The sequence below is a fragment of the Arachis hypogaea genome, chromosome 16 (assembly GCF_003086295.3).
Source record: "Arachis hypogaea cultivar Tifrunner chromosome 16, arahy.Tifrunner.gnm2.J5K5, whole genome shotgun sequence".
Taxonomy (NCBI): domain Eukaryota; kingdom Viridiplantae; phylum Streptophyta; class Magnoliopsida; order Fabales; family Fabaceae; genus Arachis; species Arachis hypogaea.
Window position 1 is genome coordinate 130,659,416 of NC_092051.1, and position 17,737 is coordinate 130,677,152.

General features: G+C 34.8%; 4 pseudogenes; all 4 read right to left on the reverse strand.

The window, feature by feature from the left end:
* Positions 1 to 369: 369 nt before the first annotated feature.
* LOC112757554 (MDIS1-interacting receptor like kinase 2-like) lies at positions 370 to 2,180 on the reverse strand (annotated as a pseudogene).
* Positions 2,181 to 2,450: 270 nt separating this feature from the next.
* Positions 2,451 to 4,367, reverse strand: LOC112757555 (MDIS1-interacting receptor like kinase 2-like; annotated as a pseudogene).
* Positions 4,368 to 4,508: 141 nt separating this feature from the next.
* On the reverse strand, positions 4,509 to 6,152 carry LOC112757556 (MDIS1-interacting receptor like kinase 2-like; annotated as a pseudogene).
* Positions 6,153 to 6,576: 424 nt separating this feature from the next.
* Positions 6,577 to 8,262, reverse strand: LOC112757557 (MDIS1-interacting receptor like kinase 2-like; annotated as a pseudogene).
* Positions 8,263 to 17,737: the final 9,475 nt, after the last annotated feature.

Genomic DNA, 17,737 nt, shown 5'->3' on the forward strand with positions numbered 1-17,737 from the left:
TTATAATATTGATTATTCTAATTATAAAAGACATAAAAACATATCAAAAATTAAAAAAAAAAAAAACAAAAAAGGATGGAAAGAATAACCAAGATGTTAACATTGGATGTAAGCTAAATAAAAATTGAACTAAAAAGAAAATTAAAGAACTTTGTGCGAAAAATGGATAGATCAAAGGAAATACATGGTAAGCCTTAACCATGTACTTAACCTCACGCATATAGTAATGAATTAATGATTATATGATCATTGTATTTAGCAAACCATTAAAGTTTTAAATAGAAAAAAATATTGCTTCAATAATAACAATTTCTTACCTTATTCATCTTCTAATCAGCAGTTATTTCACTATTGCTATCTCCCCGAAGATTATGCTATCAATTGATGAATTGTAATCTCAGCGAAAAGCAACGACAGTGACTGTTTAGAAGTAGAAAGCTCGTGCGCCACTTGCTACATTGATGGTCTTGACTTTGGATTAGAACGCAAGAATGTTAATGCTAGTGTTTCTACATGAGCTATAGCATGAGTTTATTTTTGAGTTAATGATAAACGGATGCGTGGATCCAAGAGATCTTTTACCATTATGTTTTCGTTAGAAGTGTCATCTAGCAAAGATGAGATTAGCTCTCTTGGGTACCTCCCATTAAAGTTTCCAATGCCACCACTCCAAAACTATAGACGTCACACTTTTTTGTCACAGTCATTGTATAAGCCAACTCTGCACAACGAATAAAGAATAATCTCAATGAAATAAATTTCATATATTCAAGAATCGATAAATCTATTTACTAAAAGCATTCAAAGATTTTTAAAGAAAAGTTTACCTGGTGCAAAGTACCCATATGTTCCAACTTGTAATGTCTGATTTGAAGAATCAGGATCAAGAAGTCTAGCATTTCCAAAGTCTGAGACAACAACATGCAACTCTGAGTTCAACAAAATGTTGTTGCTTGTTACATCTTTGTGAACTATTGGCGAGAAACAATCATGATGCCTGTGAGACAGTCCATTAGTTGTTCCGCTAATGATATCCACCCTCTTGCTCCAACTTAACTCCTTAGCTTTTTCATCATTCATGTTCAAGGCATAAAATAAGCTTCCTCTTTCCATGTATTCGTATACCAAAAACATGCACCGATGGTGGAGACAAAATCCATGGAGCTTGACAATGTTTGTGTGACGGATTTGGAACATCTTTACCATGTTTCGGAAGCTCTTGTTAAAAGATGGATTTTGTGACTCCCTTCAGTGAAGTTTCTTCAATGCAAAAATTTTTCCTTTTGAAAGTTGCACTTTGTACACATAGTCATAAGTACCAGTTGCTATGCAGTATCTGATGTCAAAATCCTGTGTTGCTTCGATGATGTCTTCAAATTCAATTTTACCATCAAAGTTCCATATGAAAAACAAGTCTCTATTCTTTTCTGAACTTGGTTAAACTTTAACCTTCTTGGTGCAGCAAATAAAACAAAATATACCCACAAAAAAGACATGGAGGAAGAAACAACTAATAGAAAGAGCAATTATACCTAGGTGCCCTGATTTTTCTGTGTTTTGATCTTTAATAGAAGAGTTGACAGACAATGGAGTATTACCAATCATTGATTTTGCATAAAAATTCTTGCAGCCTTGTGGACACTCAAAAAAATTGAATGACAAATTTATATGAGGTATGCTTGCAAGTTCTATAGGTAAATTCCCTGTGAGATTATTGTAGCTAAGATCCAAACTTGATAAAAAAAGATTTTGCCCCAAGAATATGATGACCATCCTTAATGGACAAAAAGGGTACATTACCACTAAGAACATTGTGGCTCATATCAAATTTCTTAACATAACCAATTTTTGAGGGAATGTTTCCACTGAACAAATGTTAACTTCACCAAAATGGATACAGTTTAGCATGGGAGATGGGATCAATCCCTCTAACTTGTTATTGGTTAGGTTTACATCACAAAGAGAATCAAGAATTCCTATCATCATGATCAAAGCTAGCCACATGTAATAGTCAGCTGTGACACCATCAAATTATATGTTTGTTATGAATATGAATGGCTTAAAAATATTTTGTAATATTGATTATTCTAATTATAAAAGACATAAAAATATATCAAAAATTAAAAAAAAAAACAAAAACAAAAAAGGTTGGAAAGTATAACCAAGATGTTAACATTGGATGTAAGCTAAATAAAAATTGGACTAAAAAGAAAATTAAAGAACTTTGTGAGAAAAATGGATAGATCAAAAGAAATACATGGTAAGCCTTAACCATGTCCTTAACCTCACACATATAGTAATGAATTAATGATTATGTGTTCATTGTATTTAGCAAAGCATTAAAGTTCTAAATAGAAAAAAATATTGCTTCAATAATAACAATTTCTTACCGTATTCATCTTCTAATAAGCAGTTATTTCACTATTGCTATCTCCCCGAAGATTATGCTATCAATTGATGAATTGTAATCTCAGCGAAAGCAACGACAGTGACTGTTTAGAAGCAGAAAGCTCGTGCGCCACTTGCTGCATTGATGGGCTTGACTTTTGATTAGAACGCAAGCATGTTAATGCCAGTGTTACTACATGAGCTATAGCTTTAGTTTCTTTTTGACTTAATGATAAACGGATGCGTGGATCTAAGAGATCTTTTACCATTATGTTTTTGTTAGAAGTGTCATCTAGAAAAGATGAGATTAGCTCTCTTGGGTGCCTCCCATTAAAGTTTCCAATGCCACCACTCCAAAACTATAGACGTCACACTTTTCTGTCACAGTCATTGTATGAGCCAACTCTGCCCAACGAATAAAGAATAATCTCAATGAAATTAATTTCATATATCCAAGAATTGATAAATCTATTTACTAAAAGCATTCAAAGATTTTTTAAGAAAACTTTACCTGGTGCAAAGTACCCATATGTTCCAACTTGTAATGTCTGATTTGAAGAATCAGGATCAAGAAGTCTAGCAGTTCCAAAGTCTGAGACAACAACATGCAACTCTGAGTTCAACAAAATGTTGTTGCTTGTTACATCTTTGTGAACTATTTGCGGAAAACAATCATGATGCATGTAAGACAATCCATTAACTGTTCCGCTAATGATATCCACCCTCTTGCTCCAACTTAACTCCTTAGCTTTTTCATTATCCATGTTCAAGGCATAAAATAAGCTTCCTCTTTCCATGTATTCGTATACCAAAAACATGCACCGATGGTGGAGACAAAATCGATGGAGCTTGACAATGTTTATGCGACGGATTTGTGACAACATATTTACCTCGTTTCGAAAGCTTTTGTCAAAAGATGCATTTTGTGACTCCCTTTAGTGAAGTTTCTTCAAAGCAAAAATTTTGCCATTTGAAAGTTGCACAATGTACACACAGTCATAAGTACCAGTTGCTATGCAGTATCTGATGTCAAAATCCTGTGTTGCTTCAATGATGTCTTCAAATGCAATTTTACCATCGTAGTTCCATATGAAAAACAAGTCTTTATTCTTTTTCTGAACTTGGTTAAACTTTAACCTTCTTGGTACGCCGAATAAAACAAAATATACCCACAAAAATGATATGGAGGAAGAAACAACTAATAGGAAGAGCAATTATACCTAGGTGCCTGATTTTTTAGTGTTTTATCTTTAACGGAAGAGTTGACAGACAATGGAGTATTACCAATCGTTGATTTTGCATAAAAATTCTTGCAGTCTTGTGAACACTCAAAAAAATTGAATGACAAATTTATATGAGGTATGCTTGCAAGTTCTATAGGTAAATTCCCTTTGAGATTATTGTAGCTAAGATCCAAACTTGATAAAAAAAAGATTTTGCCCCAAGAATATAATGACCATCCTTAATGGACCAAAATGGTAGATTACCACTAAGAACATTGTGGCTCATATCAAATTTCTTAACATAACCAATTTTTGAGAGAATGTTTCCACTTAACAAATGTTAACTTCACCAAAACGGATACAGTTTAGCATGGGAGATGGGATCAATCCCTCTAACTTGTTATTGGTTAGGTTTACATCACAAAGAGAATCAAGAATTCCTATCATCATGATCAAATCTTGCCACATGTAATAGTCAGCTGTGACACCATCAAATTATATGTTTGTTATGAATATGAATGGCTTAAAAATCTTTTGTAATATTGATTATTCTAATTACAAAAGACATAAAAATATATAAAAAAAAAACAAAAACAAAAAAGGTTGGAAAGTATAACCAAGATGTTAACATTGGATGTAAGCTAAATAAAAATTGGACTAAAAAGAAAATTAAAGAACTTTGTGAGAAAAATGGATAGATCAAAAGAAATACATGGTAAGCCTTAACCATGTCCTTAACCTCACGCATATAGTAATGAATTAATGATTATGTGTTCATTGTATTTAGCAAAGCATTAAAGTTCTAAATAGAAAAAAATATTGCTTCAATAATAGAAATTTCTTACCTTATTCATCTTCTAATCAGTAGTTATTTCACTATTGCTATCTCCCCGAAGATTATGCTATCAATTGATGAATTGTAATCTCAGCGAAAAGCAACGACAGTGACTGTTTAGAAGCAGAAAGCTCGTGCGCCACTTGCTGCATTGATGGGCTTGACTTTGGATTAGAACGCAAGCATGTTAATGCCAGTGTTACTACATGAGCTATAGCTTGAGTTTCTTTTTGCCTAAATGATAAACGGATGCGTGGATCTAAGAGATCTTTTACCATTATGTTTTTGTTAGAAGTGTCATCTAGCAAAGATGAGATTAGCTCTCTTGGGTGCCTCCCATTAAAGTTTCCAATGCCACCACTGCAAAATTATAGACGTCACACTTTTCTGTCACAGTCATTGTATGAGCCAACTCTGCCCAACGAATAAAGAATAATCTCAATGAAATTAATTTCATATATCCAAGAATTGATAAATCTATTTACTAAAAGCGTTCAAAGATTTTTTAAGAAAACTTTACCTGGTGCAAAGTACCCATATGTTCCAACTTGTAATGTCTGATTTGAAGAATCAGGATCAAGAAGTCTAGCAGTTCCAATGTCTGAGACAACAACATGCACCTCTGAGTTCAACAAAATGTTGTTGCTTGTTACATCTTTGTGAACTATTTGCGGAAAACAATCATGATGCATTTAAGACAATCCATTAACTGTTCTGCTAATGATATCCACCCTCTTGCTCCAACTTAACTCCTTAGCTTTTTCATCATCCATGTTCAAGGCATATAATAAGCTTCCTCTTTCCATGTATTCGTATACCAAAAACATGCACCGATGGTGGAGACAAAATCCATGGAGCTTGACAATGTTTATGCGACAGATTTGTGACAACATATTTACCTCGTTTCGAAAGCTTTTGTCAAAAGATGCATTTTGTGACTCCCTTTAGTGAAGTTTCTTCAATGCAAAAATTTTGCCATTTGAAAGTTGCACTCTGTACACATAGTCATAAGTACCAGTTGCTATGCAGTATCTGATGTCAAAATCCTGTGTTGCTTCAATGATGTCTTCAAATGCAATTTTACCATCGTAGTTCCATATGAAAAACAAGTCTCTATTCTTTTTTTGAACTTGGTTAAACTTTAACCTTCTTGGTACGCCGAATAAAACAAAATATACCCACAAAAATGATATGGAGGAAGAAACAACTAATAGGAAGAGCAATTATACCTAGGTGCCCTGATTTTTTAGTGTTTTGATCTTTAACGGAAGAGTTGACAGACAATGGAGTATTACCAATCGTTGATTTTGCATAAAAATTCTTGCAGCCTTGTGGACACTCAAAAAAATTGAATGACAAATTTATATGAGGTATGCTTGCAAGTTCTATAGGTAAATTATCTGTGAGATTATTGTAGCTAAGATCCAAACTTGATAAAAAAAAAAAAGATTTTGCCCCAAGAATATAATGACCATCCTTAATGGACAAAAATGGTACATTACCACTAAGAACATTGTGGCTCATATCAAATTTCTTAACATAACCAATTTTTGAGGGAATGTTTCCACTGAACAAATGTTAACTTCACCAAAACGAATACAGTTTAGCATGGGAGATGGGATCAATCCCTCTAACTTGTTATTGGTTAGGTTTACATCACAAAGAGAATCAAGAATTCCTATCATCATGATCAAAGCTAGCCACATGTAATAGTCAGCTGTGACACCATCAAATTATATGTTTGTTATGAATATGAATGGCTTAAAAATATTTTGTAATATTCATTATTCTAATTATAAAAGACATAAAAATATATCAAAAAAAAAACAAAAAAGGTTGGAAAGTATAACCAAGATGTTAACATTGGATGTAAGCTAAATAAAAATTGGACTAAAAAGAAAATTAAAGAACTTTGTGAGAAAAATGGATAGATCAAAAGAAATACATGGTAAGCCTTAACCATGTCCTTAACCTCACGCATATAGTAATGAATTAATGATTATGTGTTCATTGTATTTAGCAAAGCATTAAAGTTCTAAATAGAAAAAAATATTGCTTCAATAATAACAATTTCTTACCTTATTCATCTTCTAATCAGTAGTTATTTCACTATTGCTATCTCCCCGAAGATTATGCTATCAATTGATGAATTGTAATCTCAGCGAAAAGCAACAACAGTGACTGTTTAGAAGCAGAAAGCTTGTGCGCCACTTGCTGCATTGATGGGCTTGACTTTGAATTAGAACGCAAGCATGTTAATGCCAGTGTTACTACATGAGCTATAGCTTGAGTTTCTTTTTGACTTAATGATAAACGGATGCGTGGATCTAAGAGATCTTTTACCATTATGTTTTTGTTAGAAGTGTCATCTAGCAAAGATGAGATTAGCTCTCTTGGGTGCCCCCCATTAAAGTTTCCAATGCCACCACTCCAAAACTATAGACGTCACACTTTTCTGTCACAGTCATTGTATGAGCCAACTCTGCACAAGGAATAAAGAATAATCTCAATGAAATTAATTTCATATATTCAAGAATTGATAAATATATTTACTAAAAGCATTCAAAGATTTTTTAAGAAAACTTTACCTTGTGCAAGGTACCTATATGTTCCAACTTGTAATGTCTGATTTGAAGAATCAGGATCAAGAAGTCTAGCAGTTCCAAAGTCTGAGACAACAACATGCAACTCTGAGTTCAACAAAATGTTGTTGTTTGTTACATCTTTGTGAACTATTGGCAGGAAACAATCATGATGCATGTAAGACAATCCATTAGTTGTTCCGCTAATGATAACCACCCTCTTGCTCCAACTTAACTCCTTAGCTTCTTCGTCATCCATGTTCAAGGCATAAAATAAGCTTCCTCTTTCCATGTATTCGTATACAAAACACATGCACCGATGGTGGAAACAAAATCGATGGAGCTTGACAATGTTTCTGTGACGGATTTGTGACAACATCTTTACCTCGTTTCGAAAGCTCTTGTCAAAAGATGGATTTTGTGACTCGCTTTAGTGAAGTTTCTTCAATGTAAAAATTTTGTCATTTGAAAGTTACGCTCTGTACACATAGTCATAAGTACCAATTGCTATGCAGTATCTGATGTCAAAATCTTGTGTTGCTTCGATGATGTCTTCAAATGCAATTTTACCATCATAGTTCCATATGAAAAATAAGTCTCTTTTCTTTTCTGAACTTGGTTAAACTTAAACCTTCTTGGTGCGCTGAATAAAACAAAATATACCCACAAAAATGACAAGGAGGAAGAAACATCTGATAGGAAGAGCAATTATACCTAGGTGCCCTAATTTTTTGGTGTTTTGATCTTGAACGGAAGAGTTGACAGACATTGGAGTATTACCAATCATTGATTTTGCATAAAAATCCTTGCAGCCTTGTGGACACTCAAAAAAGTTAAATGACAAATTTATATAAGGTATGCTTGCAAGTTCTATAGGTAAATTCCCTATGAGATTATTGTAGCTAAGATCCAAACTTGATAAAAAAAAAGATTTTGTCCCAAGAATATAAGGACCATCCTTAATGGACAAAAAGGGTACACTACCACTAAGAAGATTGTGGCTCATATCAAATTTCTTAACATAACCAATTTTTTAGGAAATGTTTCCACTTAACGGATTATTACTCAAGTCAACTTAACCAAAATTGATACAGTTTAGCTTGGGAGATGGGATCAATCCCTCTAACTTGTTATTAGATAGGTTTATATCACAAAGAGAATCAAGAATCCCTATCTCTAATGGTATGTTTCCACCCAATTAATTGTTAGAAAGATGGAACAAGGTCAAACTCATGAACTAAAACATTTTATGTGGTATAACACCAGATATCATATTATGAGAAAGATGTAAAATGTGCAAGTTGATCAAATCCTAAAATTCTGAAGGAATGGAACCATTTCTTTGATTGAATTCTATGTATAACTCTTGTAAAGACACCAATGCTCCTATTTCAAGAGGGATTTGACCAGAGAAAGAGTCAGCTAAAAGATTTAAAACTTGTAATTGTTTTAAATTTTGCAACTCTCCTGTTATTTGATGCAAGCTTGAGATATGTCAAATTCTCTAATTATCCCAAGGTAAATGGAATTGAACCGTTTAGTGAATTGTATGAAAGTGACAATAATGCAAGTTGACTCAAATTCCCTATTATTAGTAGCGGTATAGGACCCTCAATTTGATTTGAATCTAAGAAGAGATATGTCAAGTTCGTCAATTGACCCAGAACAGAAGGAATAGTATATGTGAGTTAGTTGTTTGCCAGGGACAATACTTTAAACATGTTGAAAAGTTAAAAGGGTATGGAACCTCTAATTTGGTTGGAATCAATGATGAGAGAAGTCAAATTCTTTAATTGATCAAAAAGTAGAAGGAATTGTGCCTATCAATAAATTATCACTAAGCTGTAGTCGCCTTAAGCTTTTCAAATTTTCTAATTCTAGTTGTATAGGACCTTCTATTTGGTTTGAATCAAGCATAAAATATGTTAAACTCTCCAACTATTCCAAATCAGAAGGAATTGAACCATTGAGTAAATTAAACAAAAGGGACAATAATTCAAGATATGTCAGATTTCGTAGCCCACTGGTATGGAACCTTCAATTTGGTTTGAATCAAGAGAGATAGCAGTCAACATCTCCAATCGACCCAAAGTAGAAGGAATGATGCCGCTAAGAGAATTTGAAGAAACATATAACTCTACAAGTTAAGTGAGGTTTGAAAGTCTTGGACGCGGCTTAGCATGAAGATTATTATTGGTCAAATCAGAGGTAAGCCTCAAAGTGGTCCCTGAAGTTACACTTGAGTCTCACAGTAGTCCCTAAACTTAATAGTTACTCAATTTCATCCCTGAAGTTGTACTCCGGGACCCACAGTCATCCTTCTAGAAATTCTCATCCACCTGGCTCCACCGAAAAGCTGATCTGGACTCCTCTGTGACACGCTGGCAGAGAAACGGCTAGCTAACATGGATGAGTAAACTTTTTTTATTCAATTTGGTCCCTAAAATGAAGTTAAAAACCATAATCCCCTAATTTTGAAGATCACTCTTTTCATTGTCCACTCTCTTCTCGTCTCTTCGCTCTTTTCTATTTTCAAAGCCACACGATTATGGCGAGCGCGAGCAATGCTGCTGGGAGCTCGAACAACCGACGATCTTTTGGAAGCATTATGAGGAGAATGACTAGAAATAGAGATTCGCGTTTGCCAGAATTGTGTGGGTGCGGGTCGAGACCAGTGTTGCAATAGTCAAGGACGGATTCTAACCCAGAGAGACCGTTCATTGGTTGCCCAAACTACAATGTAAGTGGTTGTTATTGTTTGCTGTATTTCTGGATATGAACTTGGCAGATTCAGTTTCTTGGGTGCAGACTGTAGGTAAGAGGTGGTGTAGGTTGTTTATGTGGGTTGATAAAATTCTGGATGAAGAAGTGATAACATGTGATGGTAGAACAAGCTCTTCAATTGACAATGAAAAATGGAAGATGAAGATTGCTTGGAAACTTAGGAGGTTAGAGTCTGAAGTTAGGATTCTACGAATGGGTGAGATTTTAGTGTTTGTATTTATTATGCTGATTATAGGAGTTATTCTTCTGTTAAAGTTAGATAGACAATTTGGCCAATTGTATATGACAAAAAATAAATGACATGTTATATGCATATGTTGTTCCTGTACTTGTACCTGTCTTTTTGTTTGAAAGAAATGCAAATTAAAGTAAACGACATCACTGTACTTGCATATTTTGGAAATTGGAGAAACAATATGAAATAGTAAACCATTCATCCATATTATAATACTTGTCCATAATATAATGAAACGCAGCTAAAATATTGTTCACCCATAAACATTGTTCATCCATGATGTCAAAGTTTTCATAATTAAGGCCTTACAAAGCCATAAAGCCATAGGATCCTAATTAAGACAATATTGAAAGTATATAATCCAAACAAAATAGATGGACAAAAACACTAATTGTTCCATATACATAATAATCTAAGTCTTCATTTTTTGTATTCTTGGTGGTCTGAATCCTGGGTTGGGCACAAACTTCATGAAGTTTGCAAGCCTTGTAGCAATCCCCTGTATTACACCTTGCATAGGATTAGGTGTATGATTCCTTGATGGTTGGTGCTAGCTAGTGGAGTGGCAGCAGGTGGGATGCTTGCTGATGGATTGTTGCTTCCTGAAGTGAATTTTGTGCCTTTGGACAACTTCCTTTTAGGAAGGAGTTTTGGTGGCCTAACAAGAGTGTGTAAAACCTATCAGCAAAAATATGTAAAATAGTTAGTAAAATTGATAAGAATATGTATTTAATAAAATCAATGTCATTTAATATTGTGAACCTGTTGAGAGTCATCAGTTTCTGACAAGGGTGGTTGACTAAGTTCAAGCTGGATTTCAATATGAGGTTGTGGAATAGGGGTGGCTTCACCACCATTTACCGATCCAACTGGAGCAAAATTGTTGGGCAGCCTCCATTAGCAGCAGCAGTAGCCTCTACAGCAGCCTCTGTAGCAGCAACCTCCTCTTCATCAGCATCCTTCTTTGCACAATTTCTTTTGGTGTGTCCTGTTTCACCACAATAACGACAGCGACCTTTTTTTTATAAATTCTTTTCAACTTGGTCCTCTGCTTCTTATTCCCACTTGGCTCCTCATGTGCATCCTTTCTTCTTTTTTTCTTAAGTGGCCCTGGCTTTTTTCTAAACTTTGGTGCTTGTGGTATGTTATATGGTGACTTTTTTCATAGTGCTTGACCTGGAATTGGATTGATATAGAAGGCATATATGTCATTATATGCTTCTATAGTCAACCACTTGTGACAAAATTCGTACGGTCTTTTACTAGCCCTTGCCAATGCAGCACAAACATGCACACATGGCATTCCTAAATAGAATTAACATAACAACAAAGATAATAATAACAAGCTAACTATAATCTCAATTGCCACTCATGCATAACAATAAACATGTGCAAAGCCTCTTTCCCAAGTCCACAACCATGTAGGTTGGCCAGCCATGAACTTTAAATTTCTTGTAGTTTGTGTCACCAGACCACATAGGAACCCAATTTTTTTTATTCCTTCCTTATCTTTTCTAATCTGATGCACTGTATTGGAGGTAGAATTCCAATGTTCTAATTAAGCTCGACTTTGTTCCTAGCTATAGACCTCATTGCAAATATCCTGACTTCTTCCAAGAGTGTGATAATAGGTTTGGTTCTAGCTTCTTTGATCCTAGAGTTGAAGACTTCACAAGCATTATTGCAGATGTTGTCTATTTTAAGTGCATTACTGAAGAAAGTTTGACTCTAAGAGTCTATAGGCCACTTGTTCAAATAATCCCAAGCATCCTTATTAACCCTCTCAATTTTTTTGACAATTTCAAGGAATCCATCCTAGCTAGTACACCTTGCACAATCCTATAGTAGCTCTCTAAGCTGGAGATCCTTCCATTGCTTATTGAAGTTCTTCCATAAATGCCAAACACAGAATTTGTGATAGACATCTAGAAATACTTCCTTAACTGCATGGATCAGGTCCTGATTCAATATAAACAGTAGTTGTAAGACTTGTTATCAAGCATCAGAATAGTCCCTAAGCTTTCATAAGTGACATCTAAGAGGTTCCTAAACTTACTTTCATAAGTGACATCTAAGTGGTCCCTAAACTTTCATAAGTGACATCTAATTGGTCCTTTTTCAACCATTTAAACTTATCAAATTAGTCCTCGTCCATATCATCAGCACATTGTTCAACATTTATAAACAGCAGTCTAATATATATACAGAAGTCCAACAACTATGGAAATGAATAGTTAACACTTATCAATAGTCAAATAACAGTAAAAATATAGCAGCCAAATAATGGACTAATTACAGCAGCCAAATAATAGACTAATTACACTTATAAAGATACTTTGATGGTACAAAATAACTCAAAATTACACAGCAAAAATATTACAAGTTAGTTGCTACTTTCTCCCAACAGCCAAACAACAGACTAACAAATTATCCTTTCCACGGAGGTAAATCTTTGCCCGCTAGGCAAGAGGATAGCAAGTTACAAATTCTGTCTTTTTCTTGGTAGGGCATGTATTTTGCTATAAAATTGAAGTAGTTAACGGCAGGGTTACCCCTATTGTGGTGACGAATCTTGTATGTGTTCCTAAGAAAAAGGAATTTGTCCAATTTTCGGGGTCTCGAAAGGGGGCGTGGAATAAAACACCAGTTATATAACAATTAATAAAGTCAATCAATGAATCAAGTACTAGCTATACACAATAAACTTAACTTAATTACATACCCTTTTGCATATCTGATATAAAACAGCTTGTTTTGCTTGTATCCCTCAAGTCTTGATGAAGTCATTTCAAGAACCACCTCCAGTTGTCAGTGTTTTCAACAAGGACAATTGCATAGGCAATCACATATATGTGGTTGTTTGCATCTTGGCCAATAGCAAACAGGATTTGACCACCACGCTAGGTCTTTAGAAAAGCTTCATTCAAGCCTATAAGAGGTCTGCAACCAGCCAAAAACCCTCTTTTACACGCATCCAAACAAATGTACATCTTCTCAAAGATTGGATCATCATCAGGGTTGGATTGAGGTATAACACCAACTGTCACAGTAGAGTCTGGATTACTCTTCAGCAGTGTTAGCCCATAACCCTTCACAATCCCATATTGGGCAGCAGCATCACCATACACAATGGCTCTAGCATCTCCTAAAGCCCTAGTCAATGAAGACTTGTTGAGATCCAAATGATACTTTGTCTTAAAATATTGTGCATCCTCAGAGTGTTTTAGATTACGACACTTCCTTAGCTTTTTCACCAATTTGCAAGCTAGCTACTTCCTATTAGCTAGTCTATTTTTGGTCTTTCTTGCACAGGTGTGGTCATCCATGAAGGTCTTGATCTACCAGCAAATTACTCTCATTGTTACTAGCAGCATATACAAGCCAACCACAACTCTCATCCTTACACACAGGTCTTATCCTTACACTATCATTCTTCTTAAACCAGATCCTCCTACCCTCCTAAATACAATAATCATGCATAGCCTCTTTGAACTCCATCTTTGTAGAGAATGTCATTCCAACTTCAAGTGTAAGCTCTCCAAACATTTCTCCTTCACTGAACATAGGAATGACCTCATCTGAATCAACCTCCTCCAACTCATCCTCAAAGTTCGGAGGAGTCTTCATTTCTTCCGAGTGCCATGAGTCTCCACCATCAGATTCATGATAAGCTTCATCTTAGGCATTATAATATGGTGCCATATCACCAAACTCAGGAATTGGTCCAAAAAATAGTTCATCATCCTCAGACCCTAAATTTATATGCACAGGACCATTATCCTTAACTATAACAGCTCTCTTTTATTTAGTAAGTTTCTTATATGCCCTAGTTTTTAATTTAACATTAGTCTTTTTTCCTGCTGATCTCTTCACAGCCACTTCTTCTTCCTCACTAGACACTTCATCACCACCAGACCGATATGGTTCATCCTCTACATTATCATCACTGTCAATGCTATCTGAGGATTCATCTGAGCTAGACAAAGCCACAAAGACTATTTGGGACTGTTTTCCTTGATCTTCCAATAGTGTCAGTAGCAGCTGCTCTTGTTAAAGGCCTCCTTCCATGTGGTGCTGCACTTTATAGATTCTTAGAGCCTCTCTTTGGTACATCAGACTTCTTGGTTTCTTTTAATTTGGACCATGGTTTAGGAATTACAGTGAGTTGGGCCATTATTCTTGGTGGTGGGTTGGGCTTAGATCTAAGAATTGCAGTGGATTGGACAAATATTTTTCTGGTGAGTTTGGTTTACCAACAGAAATTGCAGTAGGTGGAATCTTTTATTTTGGTCCTAGAGATAATTTATTAGTAGGCTTTGTTGTGGAGACTATATTTTGAGTAGGGATAGTAGTGTGACTTGGTTCAGAAGTTGGAGTTGATGGTGTTGTGGTGGAAATTAGTTCAATTGTGATATTGGTTGTGGGAATAAAGTTTTGTATCACCATCAACTCCTTGCCTTTAGATGATACCGATTCTACTTTCTCATTATACAAAGGTTCAGAGACTCCATGTTTGTAGTACACATGGATAACTCCTTTGTTCTTCTGAGCAAGGTAACACATCTCCATGAGCTCCTTATCATCTGTGATATCTCTTAGACTAGTTTGCAAAGGCCTATTAGGCACCAGCCACCAAGATTGAGTCACTTTGTCATACCTAATGTTCTTGTGGTAGTCTCAGATGAAAAAGACATTCAGTGTGTCTATATCAACTCCCGGCAACTTAGCAACCTTTCCACCATTGTAAGACATACTTCCATCATGCTCTGTGATAAATGACCTTCCATGGTGAAATATGATGGTAATCAAAAGATCATCCATCTACAATTTAAAAAAAATTGAATGATTAGACTCATTATCTTCAACCACATTACCGAATTGGAAACTCTACAACTAAAACATAAAATCATGTTCTCAATTGTAAATGCAGTAAACCCTAACAAAAAAAAAACAAGTTTCCACCTTAACAAACAATCGCTACTCAGTCTATAATTTTATTGGCCTAACCACTAAGAAACCTAGTTCTGATCAAACACTAGCAAACAGCACAAAACACAAGCATGTATATAGGGGCGGAGCTAGATGAAATATTAGAGGGGGACAAAAATATTTACACAATAAAATAAGACTAAAATAAAATTTTAAGGGGGACTAAACTGAAATTTACCTATAATTTACATGTAAAAAATTAAAATTAGGGGGGCCATTGCCCCCTTTTTTTTTATATGTAGCTCCGCCCCTGCATGCATACCCACACATTACACTCAAAGAAAATCTATTCAACTACTGACAATACTAAATTAACAACAATAACAAAAAATAGAGCTCTTTTATTGTCACATATTTTTTCTTTTTTTTTCCTTACCTATTTCAGATAAACCAGCCTTTAGAATTCTCTGTCTAATGAAGATGATGAAACCGATCCTTCAGAGCCTGGGTTTTCGACAAAAATTGCTGCAGTTACAGCAATCGCATGATGAGTGTAGGGGAGAAGAAAAGAGCTCTATTTGTGTTGTGTTTTGAGAGGGGTAGACAATACGTTAGTTTAACTTTGAGGGAGTGAGATTTTACGAGTGAAACGATGTCGTTTTACGTCATTTACGCGCCACAGCAATACTACGTCATTTTCTCTCTACCAGCGTGTCACAGAGGAGTCTAGATCAGCTTTTCGGTGGAGCCAGGTGGACGGGAATTGCTAAAAGAATGATTGTGGGTCCCGGAGTACAACTTCAGGAATGAAATTGGGTAACTATTAAGTTCAGGGGCTATTATGAGGCTTGAATGTAATTTTAGGGACCATGTTGAGGCTTACCTCGTCAAATCAAGATAAGAAAGCTTTGTGAGAGTACCAATTTCTTTGTGGATGCTTCCCGTAAGCTCCCTTCCATAAAGATGGAGGTGGACCAAATTGGAAAAGGCAGTGAGATTCAACTTATGTAGCCGCAATAATTTGGACTTATTACAACCCTTCCAGCATCGTCACAGCTGATGCCGGTCCAATGACAATGGTATAAGATACTATGGTTGTGACTCCACCAACCACTTTGTATTCAAGCATGTTTCTCTGAATTATTGAAGGAAGACGAAACATTTGGTGGAAATATGACATAAGAGGCTGTGGTGGAAAACAGAAGCGCCATCGCAATAGTAAGCAAAGTTATAATTGGCGAAAGTGAAGAATGTCATTGTTTGAACGCTCTCAAAGAAAGGTGTGTTATTGTAGAAGAACGAACAGTAAATAAAAAGCTTTGTGTATAATTAAGTGAATGTATATGAGTGTACAAACACGGTTTATATAACCAATAGAATGAGTGTAAAATTTGAAAGTAACAAAATATGAACACTTATACGAAAGAATCCAAAATGAAAAGAAAGCCATTAAAATCCAAGTTGAGTGATCAAAATTCAAAATCAAAGGGACGAAACAGAAAATTAATGGTCTCTATAAGTCATTTTTCATTTTCAAAGGTACATTAAGATACTAGGGAGAAGTTGCGTTAGGTGAAGTGTTGAAACTTGAAACAACTACTAAAAAGAGAAAAAAGAAGACGAATACTTTCACTTTGATTATTTTTCCTTTTTTTTCAGATCCGATCTAAAGCTCCTTTTGTCGGTTTCTGTTCGCGAACTTGTACAATCGATGCCACAAAGATAGTCAACTCTATTATCGAAGAAATAAGTTTCCGGCACTCTTTTTTTTTACTTTTTTTTCATTGACTAGTGAAATTAAAACACAGGCATTACTTTCTTTTATTTTTAATTAATTAATTATTTTATGAATTTATTTGTATTTTATATTAGTTTATTTCTTTAATTATTTTATTTAGTCATTTAGCTAGCTTATGGTGTTAATATATGTTTTCATCACTTTTCTTAGGAAATTGAAGATGATAACAATTATGAACATTAGTCACTATACAAATTTGATTATATTATTATAAAATATAAAAATATTATGTGTATTTCAAAAATTAATTATTATATATTTATATATAAATAAATATATTATTTAATTTCTTTTTCCAATTTATAATATCTGTTCACATTTTTTCCATTATATTATCACTTTTGCTTCAATTTGTAATACGTGAGTGTGTATGCTTATATAGCATTATTGCCATGCATATACAAACATCGTTTCATCTAGAAATTATGCATTTATTTTTGGGGCTACTCCAATAGACGAATGTCTTCTGCTGAATATGGCAACTAGACCATTAGATGCCGTGTGATCTTGACATTTGTAGGGCTATGATTGATTTTTTGTGGATCGATGATTAATGAGTTAAGTCTCAAAGTGGCCCCTGAAGTTACACTCGAGACTCGTAGTAGTCCTTGAAGTTATTAGTTACCCATATTCGTTCCTGAGGTTGCACTCTGGGACTCAGATTTGTTCTTCCGGCACATTCTGTCCATCTGGCGCCACCGAAAACTTAATTTGGACTCCTCTGTGACACGCTAGCCAGGTAACGGCTAGCTGACGTGGATTAGTAAATTTTTATGGTAAATTTGATCCCTAAATCAAAGTTGAAAATCCTAATCTCCAAATTTGATCATCATTCTCTGCTGTAACTCCTCTATTCTCTTCTCCATCTTCAAGTTAAACAAAATGGGATATATAAAAGACTATTCAAGAACAGATACTATAAATAATAAAACATATAGCATTTGAAAGACAAAAGCTCTTCAA